Source organism: Carcharodon carcharias, chromosome 23 (assembly GCF_017639515.1).
Source record: "Carcharodon carcharias isolate sCarCar2 chromosome 23, sCarCar2.pri, whole genome shotgun sequence".
Lineage (NCBI taxonomy): Eukaryota > Metazoa > Chordata > Chondrichthyes > Lamniformes > Lamnidae > Carcharodon > Carcharodon carcharias.
Genome location: NC_054489.1, coordinates 7247891 through 7270669, shown reverse-complemented (window position 1 = coordinate 7270669; position 22779 = coordinate 7247891).

Sequence of the window (22779 nt, the reverse complement as noted above, 5' to 3'; positions counted from 1 at the left end):
TTTTGGAAAATATTTTTCTTTTAAAATAAAGGTTTAGTCTGCGGGTGTAACTTAATTGGATTAAAGCCAGCTAGTCTGGGTGCTTTGATGTGTACTAGTTTTGATACACAAGAGATATCGTGCATTTGCATTTTTAGAATAGAGCATTCAAGAAGTGGGGTGAAAACTTGATGCCTGTCTCGCAGCTCCCAAGCCATACGTTTATATTATATTACTAATAAAATTAGTACTATGAAAGGGGTTTCATTGTTAAAAGGTGAAGTTCAAAGAGGCTGGTGAGACAATGAGAATTTGAATTCATTCAGTGGTGGTAGGTATAACTTCAGCAGTTTTCGGGTGTGCAGGGCAGAGGCAATGTGAGATCAAAAGGCAGCTGCAATCCTCCAACTGGCTCCACAGTGACAAGAGCCTCATTGTGAATTTGTAACGTGCAAATGCTTTGCCTGGGGTCTGGTTAAGTCTATGAGTTGCTACTGCCTCAATGGAGATTAATTTGGGAATTTGTTAAAAGTTATGATAGTAGTAATTTGTAGCCTTGTGTATGTATTTTAACATGTGTAAATTAATAAAATGTTTCAATTAGTTTAATGTAAAACCTCGAGAACTGGTGGTCTGATTCCTGAATTTAGAGTCGCAGCTCAAACATAACACTTAAAATTATAGGTTATGACAGTTGTTTAAAGTTTCCCTCTGGGATGTTTAAATAACTCCGCTTTACCAACTGCATCAGTCATAACAGACTACACGTCAGAAGTATTTCATTTGGCTGTAAAGTGCTTTGGGATGTTCTGAGGTGGTGGAGGGGTTTGTAGAAATGCAACTTCTTTCTTTCTCAACCTACGTGGCTCTTGTGATCATCTGCCCTGCGCTAGTTCCTGGAACAAGTAGCCAGATTTCCTGCTCCTGTTTCCCACTTCTGATCCTGCTGGAACACTTGGTGTGAGAAGAAAACATGGTTTGTCTGTTGTCCTACTTGGTCATAGGCCCTGTTGACACCAACCATAGAGATTACTGAACAGTCACTTGGGAGAAGGGAGAAAGTTTGTCCACCTCCATGTAACTCTATCTCATAAAGACTCTTAAGCTTTCGGGGGAGGAGGCAGGTAGAAAAAAATTGGTCACATAATTGGCTGGTTTTAAAATCTGCACTGTTCTCACATTGGTCAGTTTTTGAGCAATGATTCATCAGTTGCAACATTCCCCAGTTGTGAGTTTAAAACAAAACTCAAAATATTGTCAGGAACCAGCAGGTACAAGATTATCTATTCAGGCAGCCTCGCAAACCCCTTATTACTGCATGGGGAAGAGTAAAGGTGTTTAACTGCAGCGAGTTATCCGATTGTCCATCTGTTGATTCGGTTTTTTTTATTCAGTAGTTAATCCATGGGAGATGTGTGCACAGGAGCAGAAAGAATAAAGAGGCAGAGCGTTTAGTGCAGCTGCTCTGAGTTCAGATTATGTCAACATGTGGTTTCCCTCACCTTGCTTTGATAAGCACAATGGTTTAGTCATCTATCTATCAAGTATCTCCCATACATAACAACAGCAACTTGCATTTATATAGCATCTTTAATGTAGTAAAACATCCCAGTGCACTTTACAGGATCAATTATCTAACAAATTTGACACATAAAGAGACATTAGGACAGATAACCAAAAGCTTGGTCAAAGAGATAGGTTTTAAGGAACGTCTAGAGAGACACAGTAACTTAGAGCAGGAATTCCAGAGTTTAGGGCCCAGGCAGGTCAAGGCATAGGCCACCAATAGTGGAGTGATTAAAATCAGAGATGCTCGTGAAACCAGAATTAGTAGAGCGCAGAAATCTCGGAGGGTTGTAGGACTGGAGGGGATTACAGAGAAAGGGGTGAGACTATGGTAGGATTTGCAAACAGTTATGAGTATTTCAAAATTGTAGCATTGCTTAACCTGGAGCCAATGTAGGTCAGTGAGCACAAGGGTGATGGGTGAACGGGATTTGGTGCAAGTGAGGGCAGCAGAATTTTGGATGATGTCAAGTTTCTGGAGGGTAGAATGTTGTAGATGGGCTAAGAGTACATTGGAATAGTCAAGGCTAGAGATAACAAAGATGTTGTTTGGGTGGATTTTGTAGATCCTAGTGCTCAATTTCAAAACAAGCAATTGATTCTAACCAAGATTCCTCCCTCAACTAGCAACGCTCAAAATAAAGCATCTTGCAAAATAAATGTTACCAGGATGTCAGTTTAGTATAAAAATCAATATACTGTAAAGGACTCTGAAACACATTGAAACAATATAGTCATCATACTCCAATTAACATGGCTTTTAACTCAAGTTACCGACAAATATTTTTGTCGTCTCAGTTAATGTTTGCTCTGCAAAGAAGAAAAAAATGCATTACTGTCACAATAACATTTTTCCAATGTCCCCATGTGGTGTTCTTATCTCAGGTTAAGGTGGACTACATGATCATGGAAATTTACAAGAGCATTTTAGACTCAGCAAGCCAGGCAGAATTTTTAGAGAAAGTAAAGTGTTAATATTTCAGGCAAAGCCCTCCATTTCAGCCCATCTGGTTGTTCCCATTGTGCAGTTGACTATGAACACTAGCAAGAGAAGCAGTACTGCTTATCAGTCCCATTCAGTGCAAATGAAGGACTTGCATTTATATAGCGCCTTTCATAACCTCAGGGCTTCCCAATAGCACTTTACAGCCAATGAAGTACCTTTAAAGTCTAGTCACTGCTGTAATGTAGGAAATGTGATAGTCAATTTGTGCACAGTAAGCTCCCACAAACAGCAATGAGATAATAACTAGATAATTGATTTTTAGTAATGTTAGTTGATGAATAACATATTGAACCAGGTCACCAGAAAAACCTTCCCTGTTCTTTGAAATAGTACAATTTTACAACCACGTGACAGGGTAGACAGGGCCTCAGGATAATGTTACTTTGAAAGATAGCAGTTTTATAGAATCTTAAAAGATAATTTAAATGACATTTTAACCATCAAAAAGTTTCATGTCCATAATAACCTTCAATGAAATAAAATCCATTATGACTACAATGCTAAGCATGAACTAATCCAGCTCAGTGCAAGTGATTTGAGCAAAGGAGCCCATGTTTGTCACTGTCTAGCATTGTTTCATGTTCAAAGACAGCTGTGCTTCTTAGTGTCTTTCTTAGTGTGAGGTCTTTATTGAGCTGATCTAAAAATGGCAGCTACCAGATCTTCCCTCATGGCAGAGGGGTCACATGACTTCAGCAAGCCAGATAAGACATGTAGTACTGTTGCATTTCAAAACTTAAACATCCCCTTTGTCATAACAAACAAAAGATCCAAACATCCCCCTTTTCCTAACAGGCAAAAGACAAATTTGCATGCATGATCATGTGTACCTGTGAGTTACCCAAGTTACCCATCGTATATCCACTGTTCTCATGCATTAATAACTGTTTGTTCTACTAGTCAGTCTCTGCCCCTGCATTGCATACATAGTCTTTAAACCATGCAGGTCTCTTAATGCTACACATGTATGTTGTTCGTCTAGGTGATGTTTCTCGCCTGGAAATTGTCATTCCTGTGGCACTCGTTGCCATGGTAATTGTTGTTGTTCCATTGCAGCTGTTGGGGACACATGAACCTCCAGGATTGATGGTAGTTCTGTACTCAGTGCTGCTGTGGGATCCCTTCTCCCTGACTGGCCAATTGCTGTGAAGGAAGAGCTTCACTAGTTGTGTGTACGTGCCTGCAATTGCACCAGTATATTTGGCTGTTCACTTCCACTGCGTACGACCGAGGTAACAATTTCTCTACACATGTCCCAAGTTTCCATATGGACTGACTCCTGTTCAGAGCATTGAAGGCTTGTATTCTGACTGGACTCTCCAATGCTCAGCTCTGACAATGGTTTGGCAGTCTTATTGAACTGAAATTCAGCTTTATGTCATTTCACCTTGATTTTTTCACTCATGCCTGGTTACTGCTTCTGGTTTCAATAGCTTTTTTGCTATTGGAAGCTTAGTTTTGGTGCAGTGTGACATTAGTCTTTAGACTGGACTACTTTCTATGCTTTCAATTGGTGTGTTTTTCCATTTGAGGGTTGCCTTGTACATCTGTGCTAGTTTGGCCCGATTTCTTGATGATCCCTTTGGAGATTTTCACAGCCGCCTGTCTTTCCGTTCGACTGGGGATAGTGCGGAGTTGATGTACACTGTTGAATTTCTCAATCCTTTGGGAAGCGGCTGAATTCTTCAGTCATGAACTGAGGGCCATTGTCACTCATTACAATGTCTGGAATGCCATAATGACTGAAGTGTACTTTCAAACATTCTACTATTTCTCCTGTTGTCCTTGAAGTCAACTGGTCTAACTCCCAGTGGTCAGAATAATAATCTACAGTGACAAGATAATTAGTTCTTGCTATAGTGAAGAGGTCTACTCCCAGCTTCATCCATGGTCTGTCTGGGATGTCATGCATCATCAATGGCTCTCTAGCTTGTTTAGCTTGGTACTCGTTACAAGCATCACACTGACCTATATGGTCTTTAATTTCGTTGCTCATGTTTGGCCTGTAGACCACTTCTCTTGCTTTTCCAGACTCGATTCAATTCCTTGTAGCTTGCATCAATACGCTTCAGCATCTCTCCTCTCATCTCCTTAGGGATGGTGATTCCATTTCCTTTGTACAAGATGCCATCTTGGGCTGTCAATTCATCTCGGTATGCCCAATATGCTCTTGTGACCACATGTGTGTCTTGGTGCTCTCAGGTGATCCTTTTATCACTATTTCTTGTAGCACTCGGAGAGCTGCATCATGTTGGGTAGTTCACTTGATTTGAGCAAGGTGCTTTTCTGTCAGGTTCAATGTCTCTGCAGGGTTGATGACTTTCAGATTATGTCTAGCTGATGCTTCACGTTGAATCTGGAAGATTTCACATTCTGTTGTAGCATCCTCAACTTTGTTCATGGGGAGCACTGCTCTCAACAGCATGACTGCAATGAGCATCTGTTTCCTTTGCTTGTATGTCATGTCCAGATGACATCTCTCTAAACAAAGTAACATTCTTTGCAGATGCTTTGGAGCAGATAGTAGTGGTTTTAGAAACATGCTTTGAAGTGGCTTGTGGCCAGACTCCATTGTTACTTTGTTTCTCCTAAGCAGGTATTGGTGAAAATTTTCACAAGCAAAAACAATAGCCAGGCACTCTTTCTTGATCTGAGCATAGCATCGTTCCGTTTTCATTAACGCCCTGGATACAAATGAGCCTGGTTGTCTTTGCTGCATTAGGGTTGCTCCAAAACCTGCCTTGCTAGCGCCACACTGCAAGGTGACTTCATTGTTGACGTCACAGTACTTCAGCATTGACACTGTCATCACAATTTGTTTGATTAGTAAATTTGAACATTTCTGTGTGCCTTTCTGAGCTGTGGCTTCTCTGCAGCATTTTCTGAGTTACAAAACTCTATTCTATCCCACTTCTGACAGCATGTTTCATGTCCAAAGACAGCAGTGCTTCTTGGTGCCTTTCCCAGTATACTGAACTTTATTGAACTGATCTAAAATGGCAGCTTACAAAGAGATTCCCTCATGGCAGAGGTCACATGACTACAGTATGCCAGTTAGGACATGTAGTACTGTTGCATTTCAAAACCCAAACAACCATTAGTCTTGCCCTCTAACTTAAAAAAACAGTTCTCCAAAAACAGGATAACCCTCTGTGAAAACTCTCAGTAATCACAAGCTGACTTGCAATTTAGGATCATTGGGGTTGGATTCGGGTCCTCTCATGTAACAGTTTCCTTCTTATGCAAAGCACACTTTCCAGAGATCTGTTTATTGTTTATAATAAGCACCATGATTTTCCTGCATTTTTTTTTCTTTGCAACATCCTCCTTGTCTTTCAGGGTTGTCCACTGTATAAAGGCAACACATTCAGTTTGGGAAGGTGAAAGGGTGCCATTTAATCAATTGTTTAAGCTGTTTTATAAATTCCCTCATTACACAGTACAAAATGGAACTTTACAGCACTGAAACAGGCCATTTGGTGTTTATGTTTCACATGAATCTCTTTCCACTGTACTTCATCTAACCCTAACAACATATCCTTTTATTCCTTTCCCCCTCATGTGTTTATCTAGCTTCCCTTTCAGTGCATCTATGCTATTCACCTCAAGTACCCCTTGTGGTAGCAAGTTCCATATTCTAACCACTCTTTGGGTAAAGAAATTTCTCCTGAATTTCCTGTTGAATTTATTAGTCGCTATCATATTTATGGCCCATAGTTTTGGATTTTACCATAATTGGTAACAACTTCTCTATGACGACTCTATCAGAATTTTAAAGACCTCTATCGGATCATTCCTCCGCCTTCTATTTTCTAGAGAAAAGAGCTTCAGCCTATTCAGTCTTTCCTCACAGTTTTAACCTCTCCATTCTGGTAAGATCCTTGTAAATAGTTTTTACACTTTTCTCAATGCCTCTATAGCCTTTTAGTAATATGGAGACCAGAACTGTGTACAGGGCACAGTAAGGTCTAACCAAGGTTTGATACAAGTTTCTGGGAAGCAGGTGTCAATGGTAAGGCCAACATTTATTTCCCATCCCTAATTTCCCTTGAAAAGGTAGATTTTGGCCCAGCAACGATGAAGCAACAGCAATATACCTTCACATCGTAATAATGCATGATCTGGTGGAGGTGGCGGTGTTCCTAGGCTCCTGCTGCCCTTGTTCTTCTAGGTTGGGGAGGTACAGGTTGTGGGTTTGGAAAGGGCTGAGAAAGAAGCCTTGGCAAATTTCTGCAGTGCCTCTTCTCGATGGTATATATTGCAGTCACGGTGTGCCGGTGGTGGAAGAAGTGAATATTTAAGCTGGCAGACAGAGTGCCCATCAAGTCTGACAGGACAATGACACAGAACGATGGAACTCCAATGAGCTATAAAGGGTTATGCTATCAATTCCCCACACCCTAGGTCTGCAATTTCAACCAAGCAAACATCAGGAACTTCCTCAAAGCAGAATAGGGAATGTCACCAGGACAGCCAGTAAAAGGCCATTCTCATTCCTCCCAGTGATAAACTACATTACAACACATGGCTGGGGAGCAGATAGGGGAAAAGAGGGAAAATAATAACAGAAGGAAAGATTCACATTCATATAGCACCATTTCGGACATTGCAAAGTACTTTGCAGCCAAGTAAATACGTTTGAATTGTAGTCACTGTTATAATGCAGGAAATGCAGCAGCTAATTTGCACACAGCAAAGTTCCATGAACAGCAATGAAATAAATGATCAGATCTTTATTTTTGTGATGATAGTTGAGGGATAAATATCGACAGGACACTTGAGCCCACGCCTTGTGACTGAGAAGTGAGAGTGTTACCCACTACCAAAGCTGACACCTTCAATTAGTTATGTTTGCCTTTTCCCCTGAGATAAATCACCTTGCTTGTGTTGAAATTAGAGTAATTTTAATCTCAAAAATGGTTCAGTTTGCATTGGATAGGAAGTTAAAAGCTTTAAAAGGACAAACTTAAACCCACTGATGTTGATTTAAATGAAGACGTGACAAGGAGCAGATGTTGTAATAGGGATTCTTAGATGTCACAATGATGAGATCTTGAGACTTGTGTATTTAAACAGGAACCATTTATTGTTAATCTTTAACTATTTAAAGATCCAAGGTATAGTCATGAAGGGTGCAGTTACCTCGATACAGGCTATTTGCAGAGTGTTCTTTCTAGACTGTTCTCTCGGACTATTACCATGTGACTCTACGCATCATACCGTGGGTGGTGCTATGCTCCAGTCCCACATTAACTATTGTTCTGCTGAGCACCTTTACATTACAGGCACATCATACAACAGCAGGCAACCAACACATTTCCAGGAGTCAGGTTGGTCATTGAAACCTTTTTAAGAGGTTTCGTGCCTCCACTTTAACAAGTTTTTTATTTTTAACACAAGTCAGCCAGGTTTCCTGAGCCTTTTGAAACATAGAAAGTTAAAGGACATGGGATCTGCGGTAAGTTTCTTTGTGACACTTCTTGTGGACCAGAAGGAGCAGGAGTGTATCTTACAAGCCCAATAATATTCCCATAAATTATTCCCTGCCAACTCAATCTGTCAGAACACCCACCTTCACCATCACTGCTTGATCCCACCCTCCCTGCAATATGTTCCCTTCTCCTCCATGACCTTCCTTCTCCTCTACTGCCTCCTTCTATGGCATTGCCCGGCCAACAGTTAGTCTCTCAATCAAACAATCTGGTGGCTGGAAAGCTGGAGAAAAAACTCTGAAACACATCCTATATTTAAAAAGTACCCTGTACAGAATATTCCAGGAATCCATACTTCCAGGTTTTCTGTCCATATCTCTTATCCCCCATCCCAACTTCAAATGCGAGCCTTGGTAATTATCATGGCCATTGATCCAATGATGAAATGCCTGTTAGCACTTTAGCACTGTCTATTATAGGGGCTCTGAGAGCCACAATATGGTTCATAAGTAGTTTCAATGTAATAGGCAGAATGATGAATGAAAGTGAAAGCTAAACTCCAACATGTTTTGAATTGATAAGTGACACAGGTGGACGTTAATAAACGTGCAGCATGGCTGTGTAATTGGCAAATGAATTTCAACAGAGTGCAGTGATGGTATAAAGAGGTCACATACTCTGGGAAGATGACTAGGGTGGGGAAGCAAAGTGCTCATGGGGTACAAATACACAAATTATTAAAAGTAATGATGCAGGTTAATAAAGTGATTAAAAGAACAAAGTATGGGGTTCATTTCTAGAGGGATAGAATTGAAAACATAGGAGTAGTGTTAAATCTACACAGAACCTTGGTTGGACCACCCCTGAGAGTATTGTGCATAGTTCTGGACTCCCCATTATAAAAGCTACCTAGAGAGGCAGAAAATTGTACAAAAAAGATTTATATGGATGATACCAGGACTGAGCGATATACGTATCAGGAAAGATTTAACTGGCTGGTGTTATTTTTCTTTAGAAAAGAGGAGGTTGAGGGGTGACCTCATAGGGTTTTTTAAGATTGTGAAAGGGTTTGTTAATGTAGATGTAGAGAAGATGTTTCCATTTGTGGGGAGACAAAAACAAGGGGCCTTAAGTATAAGATAATCACTAATAATTCTTATAGGGAATTCAGGAGAAACCTCTTTACCCAGTGAGTGGTAAATAGAGTGGTAATAGCATAGATTTATTTAAGGGGCAGCTAGATAAACACATATGAGTGAAATGAATAGAAGAATATGCCGATTTAATAAGATGAAGTGGATTGGGAGGAGGGTTGAATGGAGTATAAATGCCATGATGGACCAGTTGGACCGAATGGCCTGTTTCTGTGCTGTAAATTGCGTGTAATTCACACGCATCAAGATTAATGTCAGGTTCCCTCCTCAACCTCAGCAGCCTTCAACTGTGTATCGAAAGGTGGGTGGGGTTCTAGGCTTGGGCAACTGACAGGGACCCAATTCTGATTACTATGGAGCACATCTCCTCCTTCTGGCTCCACATGACAGGGTTTTTAATTACCTGGAGGTTGTGGTTGAAGAATCCTGAATAGGACCCCACTCATCACAGACAAATTTCTCAATGGGATCCTTCAATGGGCATTTGGGCACTAATTTACACACTTAAGAATAAACACTTGAGCAGAAAAGTTAAACCAGAAGCTCCCCAAATTCAGCAGTGGGCCCAATGGCTGTGGGGGAATGGAGAGAGGAGCAGGATAGTGGGGTGGATCTCAGCTACTCCAACCATTGATCAGTCAGTTAAAATTAGATGAAGTGATCTTTTCCAACTCATGCTGAGAGAAGGCTTCACTGCTACCATAGGAACAAGAGCAGACCATTGAGCCTGTCTCACTATTCAATTAGAACATGACTGATCTGCATCTGTCTGCCTTGGGTTCTGTAATGTTTGCATAACAAATTCTATCGCTTCAAAATTTTGAATTGAATCCCAGTCTCAACAGCTCTTTGGGGGGAGAGAATTCCAGATTTCCATAACCCTTTGTTATCCACTGGTCCCTCAGCTGGTGCCTGTTCTTCATAATTAAGTCCAGACACTGATTATTAATAGACCATTCAACCAGCAGGTGGGGGGCAGCATTGAGCTAGCTCTGCCCTCGTATGACGGGCACATTCCAACAGTAATGAGGAAACCTTCCTGTTATTTTCCCTAAAAGGAAAGGGAATTCTCCAGTTCTCTAGGATTGGGTTGTGGATGAAGAGGATCATGCTCAAGCCAGCAAAAGGCAGCAGAGGAAGAGAGAAAATAGTTCTTCATAGTGGAACCTGCACCCAATAAATGGAACAAAAGACAATATATGAAATGCCTTTATTTAGAGTTATTCTTTTACTGCACTGGATGATGCATGATTATCATTACTGATCTTAATCTGTTTCTCACTAGAGTCTCGTTTAACTGGAAAGTCTAGTGCTAGGGGGCAGTCTCAGGATAAGTGGTCGGCCACTTAGGACTGAGACAAGGAGAAATGTTTTCACTGAGAGCGTTCTGAATCTTTGGAGTTCTCTATCTCAGAGAACTGTGGACGCTCAGTCATTGAGTATGTTCCAGTCTGAGATTGGTAGATTTTTGGAGACTAAGGCATCAAGGGATATAGAGATAGGGCAGGAAAGTGGAGTAAGGTCAAAGAAAGACTTATCTATAAATCTTATTGAATGTTGGAGTAGGTTTGAGGGGCCGAATGGTCTACTCCTTCTCCTAAGTCATGTTTTTATTTGAGTAATATAGAAGTCCACAAAACAAATGTTATCATGGACCTGTGAAATCGTGGGTCTATAGTTCTCCACCTCCCCCAAACCCCTCTGCCTGCAAAATGTAGGAGCTAGACATGGACATGACTGTATACACCGGCAATATAATCTTAATATTACACAATGGAGTTCGACACCCTAGAGAGACCTGCACCCAGTAAGAGAGAAGAGCAGTTTAGCTGTGGGGTCATTGTTCTGGCATGGAAGGAAAGTAGAAAATCATCTTTATTAAATGTTTACCAAGTTAGTATTTTTATCCCTTTCAAGTCCTGCACTGATCACTCATCTTCAGCGGCAGGTGTTTAACCAATTCACAGACCTGCGTCCAATCTTTTTGTGTTTAATGTCACAAAGTTTCATAAGGATGGCCCTGGAAATATTTATCATTAGTCTCCCTCCTCCCTTATTGCTTACAGCCCCTACCCAAAGATCAGCAAAAACACAGGAGCAAACCTGTTTCTCTCATTCCACGGAAGAAAAGAAATTTGCATTTATATAGCACCTTTAAGTACTTTCTGAGATGTAGTTGTAATGTAGGAAACAATGACAGCCAATTTGTGCACAGCAAGATCCCACAAAGAGCAATCTGAAAATGTGAAAATGTGGTGATGTTGGTTGATGGATTAATATTGGCCAGGACACTGCAGATAATTCCCTTAAAATAGTGACCATGGAATTTTTTACATCCATCTGAGAGGACAGACAGGGCATTGATTTAAAGGGCAACACCTCTGACAGTGCAGCTCTCCCTCTGCACTGCATTGCAGTGTCAGCCTGACTCGGAGGTAAGCAAGCTCCAGAATGAACCACGGCATCTGACAGAAATTCAAGTTTCCTGCTTTAAATTCTGGCTCTTTCTCAAGTTGATTTATTTTACTTTATTTAGTATCTATTTATTTCTTATTTTACTATTACAATCAAATTTTCATCAAAGGTATACATAGTTTGCCAACTACTCAGGATTAGAATTAGATCAAGATTTCTTGTTAGCTCCAAAACACATAAAAGTCTTTCTCCCCTAGTTCATATAATCATTCATTTAGTAACTTCAATCAAACAAACTTTGTTAGAAAATTTTTATTCAAGCATTTATTTACACAAATTGATTATATCTCTTAAGTTTAACAGTGGTGTTTGCCAATGATAAGAGTGTATTTATTAATGAAATGTCAATTGTTGGCATTGCTATTTGTTTCATGAGTAAATGCATAGCTGTCAGTGATACTGAGACTTGCAAATCAGGAAGGTCTCCAGTTTAATTGCTGGTCTGTGTTAGATGATCTCAACTTATGCAATAGTATGAATCACACAATTCATCCACAACCTCACTCTGGAGGATTTGTCTCATCTCCATGGCTCACAAATGACAAAGCAGTTTCTTGGATAGCACTCTCACATCTGGGTCAGACAATCATGGGTTTAGGTCCTACTCCAGGGATTTGAACACATAATCCAGTCTGGCACTTCAGTGCAGTACTGGAGAAGTGCTACGCGGTCAGAGGTGCAGTCTTTTGGCTGAGCCTGTAAATCAAGGCCTTGTCTCTCCTCTCAGGATGCAAACGATCTTATAGCATTCAAAAGAAGAGCAGGGGAGTTCTTCCCAATGTCCTGGTCAATTTTATCCCTCAGCCAACATCATTGAAAAGCAGACCTGGTCATTATTATATTGCAGTTTGTGTGTGTTTTTGCCCTAATTGCTGTGTTTCCTATGTTTCAAGAGTGACGACACTTGAAAGTGCTTCATTGGCATTAAGGCCTTTGTCATGTCCTGAAGTAATGAAATAAGCTATTTAAGTACACGCCTTAATTTTCCCTGACTGAGAAAGAGACTGGAGAAGACATTTCGCTCCCTAATTTAACATTCCACTACACCCATCAAGCAATGCACCCAATGAAAATGCATGGTGATAGGGGAGGGGGAATAAATGGATAGTACTTTCAGATAGTAAGCAGAGGATAGGGAGCCAAATGGCCCTGTACTGTAAAATTCTACAATTGTTTTTCACCTCCAGTCATCAAGCCCTCCCTCAGAATAGCTTATTAACACTTCAAATCACTATAGTAACCAGACTGGTTTCAGGCTGTTGGCTTACTATTGAGAAGTAATGCAGAGTGCAGCCTTGAGAGTTAACCACTGTCATGCCGAATCTAGCATTACAGGATAAGTATACGTCAAAAGAACCCATCACAAGTGAAAAATAATCTTTCCACATTTCTGCCATATAAGACTTTCCTCATCCAAGTTTGAATAATCATATTAAGTCACTATGTACAGATGGGCCACCGAGTCATTATAGAGGATCATCATGTTTGATGGTGCTGGGGTTTCGGCAGAACTGAAAATGAACCGTCCAAGCTGAGGGAGCGGAGCGGGAGCGGGAGCGGGACAGCAGGGCCGGGTTGCCAACCCTCTCGGAGCGACCTGGAGTCCCCTGGAATCGGCACCAATCTCCCGGTTGCTGTTGACAGCAATCCGGGAGGCTTTGAAAGGCTGTTTTAGGCAAACAAATTAATATGCGCCATAATTCGTAAACAGTTCATCATCCGTCGTAAAATGGTGACCCTTTGGCAGAATTGGCAGCTCGAAGACCTAAATCCGTGAATCGGTACAGACACGGGCTCTGTGCTCATAAAGGTCATTGGCTGTTTGTCTTCCCGCCGAGAAGGTTAAAGGCTAAATGCTCACGTGTGGTTGGAGAGAAGAGTAGACATGAGTAGACTGAATGGGGATCGTGGTGTCTCCGGCTGCTGTTGGTTTGGTTGGGGTAGGGCTGTTCACCCCTGGCCCTGGCCCTGGCCCTGAGCGGGGAGCAGGCGCGGGCTGTGAGTGAGGCTTTGGTGCCGGGGACGGAGCGCGCACGGGGTTCCATTTGCTGCAACATTGTAACCGGCGGCGGCCAATGTTACAATGCGGGTAACCATCAGGAAAGAGCAGGCGAGGGTCGCTGCTGGCCGGGGAGTGGTTGCTTGGCTGTGGCTGATATGTGTGCGCGCTCAGGGAATTGTCCTCCTGGTGTGTGTGTGTGTGTGTGTGACGGGCAACCGGGGTGGGGGGGGGGGGGGGTGTTGGTGGCATGAGGATTCAGCAATAAAAACGAAAATGCTGGGAAAACTCAGCAGCATCTGTGGAGAGGGAAACGGAGTTAACGTTTCAAGTCCAAATGAATCTCCTTTAGAGGTGGGGGGTGTGGATTGAGCAGCGGTTGCTTTGAAGGGCCACTGGCCTGATCGCAGTTCCAGCGGGCGACCAGGTACAGCAGAGCCTGAACAAGCCAATTCTAAACAAGGATACTAACACAAAGCACTTATGTGGATTTATGGGCACCAAAGAAACCCATCCCCTCCCGCGAGTGTCTGGAGCTTTGGACTTTGCCCCCTCTGGATGGGCTCACCTGCTCATGCCACGCCACCAGGATTACATGACAGCGCTTCCACCAGTGTCTCCCGGAAAATGTCCAGCCGGAGTTGGCAACCCTACTTCATGGGTGAAAGACAGTGGTGGGGAAGCTCGGTGCAGGGAAGATGCATCTGTAAGAGAAAGGGGTTGAGGAAATGAAGATCGAGAGTCTGTCAGTGATGGGGGCCTCAGATATATTGATGCTACACGATACTGTATATGTGGTGACAAGGCCAAGAGGTGGTCCCTCTCTCTGGCCCATACATTCCTAATAGCTTAATTTAGAAATTAAAACCTGATGCACAAACACTTCCAAGCCTTATATGTCAAAGATGCAGGAAGATAGAATTTTTACCTCTGATAGATTCTTTTAACTTACGCTGTTTCTGCAATGCTAGATTCAGCATAGAAAAGGTTAACTGCCAAGCTAGCACACAGCATTCTTCTCAATAGTAAGCAATGCAGCCTGGAACCAGTCTGGTTACTATAGTGATTTGAAGTGTTAATAATAAGTTATTCTGAGGAAGGTTGATATGTATAATCTTAAACATCTGGTGCTTTGTGAGAAGATGACTCCTTGTGACTACTGATGCTCTAGAAGTTGTTCTACTCCATTTACACAGCAGGGGGCTTAGCTGGGCAGAGACTTGGCAAGACTCCCGGTTCCACATCAAAGGATAGGCTCACACCTTAGGGTAGCAACTTTGATTGACAGCCTTGATCTTCAAGACATTCGGGGCTGGGGTAGATAAAATAGGCCAGTTTCTTTCTCCTTCACAGAGTGCATTGTGATTTTAGGGTAGGGGTATTTGCATTATAAAATCTGAACCACTTAGATTTGAAGGGCTAGACTAAGAAGTTAATAACAAAAACAGAATTACCTGGAAAAACTCAGCAGGTCCGGCAGCATCGGCGGAGAAGAAAAGAGTTGACGTTTCGAGTCCTCATGACCCTTCGACAGAACTTTTTGTTTTGGATTTCCAGCATCCGCAGTTTTTTTGTTTTTATCACTAAGAAGTTAATGTTTAGAGAGAAAACAAATTGTGCATTTTATTGTATTTTATAAACCCAAGGAGAGTAGGGGAAGAAATTATTCCCAAGGTGAAAACTGGCTACCACTCATTCATGCATTTTATGTAAACAGATCAGTTACTGGTCTGAAGCCGTGCCTTGTCCTGGTCTGCCCTTCATAAAGAGAGAATTCATTTGCTGGCTTTTGACATGTCCCATAGCAGGTGTACAGAGTATCAATTTTTTGTTATGATTCCTGTGTCACAGTCACATTTAAACAAATATTGGGCTCAATAAAGATACATTCCAAATTATTTTGAATTTACAGCAGACAAATAGGCCATTCAGCCCATCAGTTTATGTTCAACATGAGCCTTCTCTCACCATTTACTTTATGTCACCCAATCTACATATCGTCAATTTCTTTCTCCTTCCTGTACTTATTCAGTATGCCCTTAAAATGCATCTATTTGCCTCAACTCCATGAAATACTGAGTTCTGTATTCTGACTGCTCTCTGGATAAAAATGTTTCTCCAGAACTCCCTCAAGGATTTATTAGTATCTTATATTTATGGCTCTTAGATTTAGACTCTGCTACAAGTAGAAACATAGCAGGGAATGTCAAGCCCAATTATGAGGGTGATTGATGATACTGAACCCAAGAAAATATCTGGTGTAAAAATCCTGTTATTATTTGGTCTTATGTGACTAAACACCACTTACCCCATCTAAGAAGTTGGGAGTGGCTGCTGGGGGTTGCAGATTGGGAGTTGCTGTATGGTGGAGTTTTATTTATCAAAATTAACCAGCCAAATCATTCCACCAACAAACAATGGCCATGCATAACCAACCACAGAAAGAGCTATTAATCTGCGGCTTCTTTCTGTGTCCGGACCAGGTGAGGTTTTCAGTGTTGAGGCAGACAATTCAATAGGTTCTACTCCTGTTGGTGCCCTTCAGTTAATTCTTTAAAGTTTACCTTTGTGACCCTGGAACCTCCCTGGAAGCTGCTTGGCAGGTCATGGGAATAACACCGATGGATTGCAAATTGGCATTGTTTATGTTTGGAACTACAATAGCATCAGATTATCTCCAACCTCCGTTCTGGTTTGTCTCAACAAATCCTTTTGCAATCCATTTGAATAGATATAACAACAGTTTATTTTTATAAAGCATCTCTCAAAACAAAATCTGACTCAAAACCACACAAGTAGGTATTAGGTTAGATGACCAAAAGCTTGGTCAATAATGTAGGATTTAAGGGGCATCTTAAAGGAGAAAAGGGGGAGAGGCGGAGAGGTTTAGTGAGGGAATTCCAGAGTTTAGATAAATTATGGAGGCAGTGCGCAGGATGAAAATGGAAAGAGTTCTATTCTCCCGTCCAGTAAATTTTTAATGTTAAAGACGCTGCTTAAGTGTCTAAAGTGCTTAGAAGATACAAAGAGTACCTGAGTTATTTTTAAACAGTTTCACATTGGGCTGGAATTATATTACAAGGTGTATTCTCCTAGTCCCCCCATTGACAAATCCCCACTGCCCAAGGGAACTCCTACATATCTGAAGGTAGATCCAGGCTGGACTCTTGATGTTCACTGAGAATGGCTGCATATCAATTCAAAAGTGGCAGTATAACTGTATCCTTAACATAATCCTTAATATGTCTCTCCACCAACAACAGAACTATCGATTTCAGGTTTGAAAGCTCCATTCGTCTCAGTGTCCGCATGATTTTCGGGACAGAGTTCCAGATTTTATTTCCCTTTTGCGGAAAAGTGATTCCTGACTTTGCTCCTGAACATCTCAGCTCTAATTTTAAAGTGATGTCCCTTGTCCTGATTTCCCACAGCAAAGGAAATGCAAAAGGAAAAGCCTATTCAATTCTTTCAACATTTTAGACACTTTGATCAGATTACAGCTCAATCTTCTAAACTCAGGGGAATGCATGCCATGTTTTTTCACCCTGTGCACATGATTTCAGCTTCTATGCCCCAGTATAGTGAACAACATCTTGTCCACCATAACAAAATAACTGGTTGCCAGATATGCTTATCAGAAGACCTGAAGGTGGTGACTTCACATCAATTGATCCAGAAATGGTCATTTTTTCAGCAATGAAGTATTAAACATACAATTTTCATTTACTGTTGCTTCAGTTCCTTCACTGTCGCTGGGTCAAAATCCTGAAACTCCCTTATAGCACTGTGGGCATTCCTACAATACATGGACTGCAGCGGTTCAAGAAGGCAGCTCACTACCACCTTCTCAAGGGCAATTAGGGATGGGAAATAAATGCTGGCCTAGCCAGCGACACTCATGAACCAATAAAAAAAAATAACATTTCCTATAGCGCTTCACAGGAGCATGATCAAAATTTGGCACTGAGCTGCAAGTGGTCAAAGAGTTTTAAGGAGAATCTTAAAAGAGGAGAGTGAGTTGGAAATGTCCAGGGAAAGAATTCTGGAGGTTAGCGCCAAGCAGCTTAAGGCACAGCCACCAAAAAGCAATTAAGATCAGGGATATGCAAATGGCTAGAATTTGAGGAACAAAGCTCTTGGAAGATTGTAGGGCTGGAGAAGGTTACAGAGGTAGAGAGGGGTGAGGTCATGGAGACCGTTGAAAACAAGGATGAGATTTTAAATCATAATGGAAGAGCACGCTTGTACATCTCCCTAGCTGTGGAAAGCTACATCAAACATGGAAGCTTTGAAGGGGGGAAAAGGAGGAATCAAAAAAGGAATAAAATAAAGGACCACCAATTAAATAAGTTTAATGAGGAAATATCAATCAAATTTTGTTTGTCTGCAGAGAACATAATTGTAGATTTTAGTGGGTGAGTCAGACAAATAGAGAAACTGGTTGTGACTTAGCAAACATAGAGTTAACAAGAGCCTTGGTATGTTATTTTGACCCATAGGTCAGATGAGATTGTTGATCAGTTGGCCATGAATGAAATTTCTCAGTAAACATATTTTAAACAACCATGATTAGATTAAAAAGATGCTGACTCCTCTTGAAAGCAGGTTACAGGAATTATTGAGGCCACCCATGCAATGTCAATCAACTGTACTGCAGGGCATCCAACATATAGATCAATTCTACCCTCTGCTTAGTATCTTGATGCAACAAAAATTGTGTAAGTAATGCCCAGCAGAAGTGACATTTAGAGTTGAAGCTGCCACCTTGTCCAAATAAACTTTTTCAAAACCATCTGTGGCTCACATCTAGAACCTTGCAATTGCTTTTAGTAGGGATATTACAGAAAGCTCAAGGACATTATAGGATCATAGAATTATACAAAAGGAGGCCATTCTGCCCATCATGCCCACATCAGCTCTTTGAAAGAACCATCGAATGAATCACACATATCAACTCTTTCCCCACATCCCTGTAATTTTTTTTGGCTTCAGATACTTATCCAATTCCCTTTTGAAAGTTACTGTTGACTCTGCCTTCACTACCCATTCAGTCTGTGCATATTCCACATCATAATTTGCTGTGGGGGAAAAAAAAACTCTTCTCATCTTTGGTTCTTTTGCCAATTATCTTAAATCTGTGCTCTCTGATTACCAACCCTCTTGACAGTGGAAACAGTTTCTCCTTCTATCAATGTTTGGATTGAAATGCAATCATGTACTAAAGGTCCTCCTGGACTGCTATAGTCATGTGACCTTTGCCATGAGTCACTGACTAGAATCAGCCATGTTACATTCAGTTCTCATAAAGTTAGAGGATAGGAGCAATGTACTCATTGAGCTTGTAACAATCAAAATCCTTTGTAATTTTGAACACCAGATAACTTCCCAGCTCCAAGAAGAATAATCCCAGCTTCTCTCATCTGCAGGCAGGCCTGGCTGGCATTTAAAAATGCTGCCAGGCCATATTGATGGCGGCAGCTTTGTCCATGTTTTCCACCTTCCAGCCCACCATGGCCCATGATTCAATGGGCCCTGCATATGGAGAGTGTTAATTGGCTGGCTGCCATGTAATTGTGGTCAGCTGGCTGCTTCTGCTCTGAATGATATTGTGGCCCATTGGGACCCGCGTTGTGCTAATTAAATTCCGTCCAATGTTTCAGGTTGATATCCTTTCATCGGAACTGGAAAGCTAGAGATATAATAAATTATAAGCAAGTAAAGAGTCGGTGAAAATGGGCGGGGTGGGAAAAAGAACTAAAGGGAAGGTCTGTGATTGGATGGAAGGCAGGAGAGATTAAATTACAAGAGACTTGATGGTGCAAGGCCAAAGGGAGTGGTAATGGGACAAGAAAGGAAATAAAAAATGTGCTTAGAGGAAGTGTGACTGGCAGAATCATGAACAGCTGCCATTCAAAAACAAAAAAAAAACCACGGGAAAGAGAAAGTAAACAAGATGGGGGCAGAGATTATGATCCGAAATCGCTGAACTTAAGTCTGGAAGGCAGTAAAGTGCCTAACTGAAAGATAGGGTGATGTTTCTCAAGCTTATGTTGAGCTTCATTGGAAAACTGCACAAGGCCAAAGACAGTGAGCTTGGTGGACTCAGAGCGGGAAAAAGGTGGAGAATTAAAATGGCCAGTGATCAGAAGTTCAGGTAACACTTGCACACTAAACGGAGGTGTTCCTCTAAGTGGTCACCCAATCTGTGTTTGATCCCCTAATGTAGAGGAGACCTTATCATAAGCAGGTGAACAGAAAATGAGATATTACTGGGAGTAGCGCTTAATATGGTGGGGAAAAGAGAATCGGAGTTGGAGAATCTGGGGAAATTGATAAGCCAATAAATAGTGGCATTTATTGAGAAAATGATTCAAAATAGAACTGAAGTGTATCAATTAAATAAGTAGATGAAAAAACGGTTTGCAGTCTCTTTAACTTAGTCACATTGGAAATTATTTCTGAACTGATAGATTTTTAATTCATTCATCATAATTAACCAACATTTTTCAATGGTTGATGTTCTGCACATAGATTGTGATTTATATAATGTTGAATCTAATCAATTTGATTTTACAATGACGTGCAGTATGCAATCTGACTTTATTGAAGGTGTTGGCAATAAAGTTAATTTGTTTCCTAAAAGATATATATTCACACTGAGGAATGAATGAGCAAGTTTGCATGAGGAGCAGACAATCCTGATGCTGTCAGCGGGAGTCAGGTTCATAAGATAGGTTTGGCATTGGCTCCCAAGGCTGTCAGTGAGTAGTGTTATGACACAGATGATGTATGCCAGGCGGATCAAATCCATGAGGGAAACTTGATCCTGCCAACACAATTACAATTTGTATTTATTTTGAGATGTGTGCCCTGAATTCACAATAATAAGTCCACCAAGACGACAGAGACTTTTTAGAAAACTAAATTAAACATAACAAAAGAAAAGATTTCAAGAACATACATAGGTCTACAAATTACTACTATAATAACGCCTAAAACCCCTAATTAATCTGGCTTCCAGTTACATCCCCATTAAGGCAACAGTAAACAAAAATAGATTTTAAACAGATCCAGGCAAGAGACCACAATACCCTGGACTGCAGAATTCAAAGTGGCTTTTCCCAGCTTTGGTTCCTGTAGATAGCAGGCTTAATGCACAAATACTGGGGGCTTCTCACACTTCTAGGAGATCCTACAATGCCTTCCCTGACACATAGCCTCATTCTCCTTTATACATGTTTCTCCCTTTTAATGTAAATTCCATTGTTCCCATATGTCTTTGGAACTTTACCTTTCTCATAATATAAATCTTTTCATGGTGCTAATATTGTAAGTAACCTTTGGGAAAAATAAACATACTTCTTGGCCTAGCTTCTCTGGCTGGTGTAAACATTCTACCATCTCTTTGAAATTCAAACTGAGTGATTTATCTAAAAAATGCAAATTGTCCTCACCTTACATTTTAGCATTTCAAACCTAGCTTCTTTTGATGAGTCAGAACCTTCAGACCAGCTGTCTCCAATTCAATTAAATCCCACACACACACCAACTATCCAAACCCCACTATTAACCGACTTTTAGAATAAATCACAATAATATTATGAGAATTATTATACTTTCGTGACATTAGATTACAACAATAATTACCAGAATGCTAATCCTGTCCTTCCTTTAGAGTCATTCTTCATCATTATTTTACATCATAAGGAAAGTTGTAGCTGATTTTTAACATTGGATTTTTAACAAGGCTTTCAATGTTAGTGACAAGCTTATGAGAAGCTTTCTCTTATCCTCCACTTCCACTCATTATGAGTAACACCAGAATAAGAGTCTCTCAATGTTTTTGCTCATCAGTTTAGATGCATTTTGCCTTTTATTATTTTTATTGTCAAAGGCAAAACAATGCAATGAGGATCCTCATATAGAACTCCCATTGATAAAGGTGACACGCATTGGTCAGAATCCATCTCTCATTGCACTGCAAGAAAACAGTTAAATGGACTTGACAGTTTTCCAACAATTGGAATTCTGAAATAAATGAGAAGTATCTACAGCTTGAAAATTCACACGGTCCTTCCTGGCTATCCGTGCTGATGGAAAGACTCCCTATTACATCATGGGAATCAGGATCTCTTGCCTGTTGCTATGTTGCCATTGTACTGACACTGTGCATTGCAGCACTCAACTCACCCAGTAATGAGGAGCTCCAAGAGCAACCCACTGCAATTGAACTATGCATGAATCCCATTGCTTTTACTGATTATAGTTGAACTGACTTGTTAATCAAGGTTTAGTGGGTAGCACTCCTGCTCCTGAGTCAAGAGATTGTGGGTTCATAGTCACATGCCAGAGACTTGAGCACAAAAACCTAGACTGACACTCCAGACTGAGGGAGTGCTGCATGGTTAGAGGTGCAGTGCCATCTTTCAGATGAGATGTTATGCTAAGGCCCGTCTGCTTTCTTTGCTGACATTAAAGATCTCATAGCACAATTTCCAAGTAGAACAGGAGGGTTCTCTCCAGTGTATAAAAGCAAAGAACTGCGGATGCTGGAAATCCAAAACAAAAACAAAAATAGCTGGAAAAACTCAGCAGGTCTGGCAGCATCTGCGGAGAGGAACACAGTTAATGTTTCGAGTCCTAATGACCCTTCAACACAACTCAGTAAAAATAGAAGAGAGGTGAAATATAAGCTGGTTTGGGAGGGGGGGGTGGGAAAGTAGAGCTGGATAGAGGGCCAGTGATAAGTGGAGATAACCAAAAGACATCACAGGCAAAAGGACAAAGAGGTGTTGAAGGTGGTGATATTATCTAAGGAATGTGCTAATTAAGGGTAGAAAGCAGGACAAGCAAGGTACAGATAGCCCTAGTCGGGGTGGGGTGGTGTGAAGGAATCGAAAAAGGCTAAAAGGTAGAGATAAAACAAAGAATGGAAATACATTTAAAAATAATGGAAATAGGTGGGAAAAGAAAAATCTATATAAATTATTGGGAAAAAAGAGGATGCGATCGGAAAGGGGGTGGGGATGGAGGAGAGAGTTCATGATCTAAAATTGTTGAATCCAATATTCAGTCCAGAAGGCTGTAAAGTGCCTAGTCAGAAGATGAGGTGCTGTTCCTCCAGGTTGTGATGAGCTTCACTGGAACAATGCAGCAGGCCAAGGACAG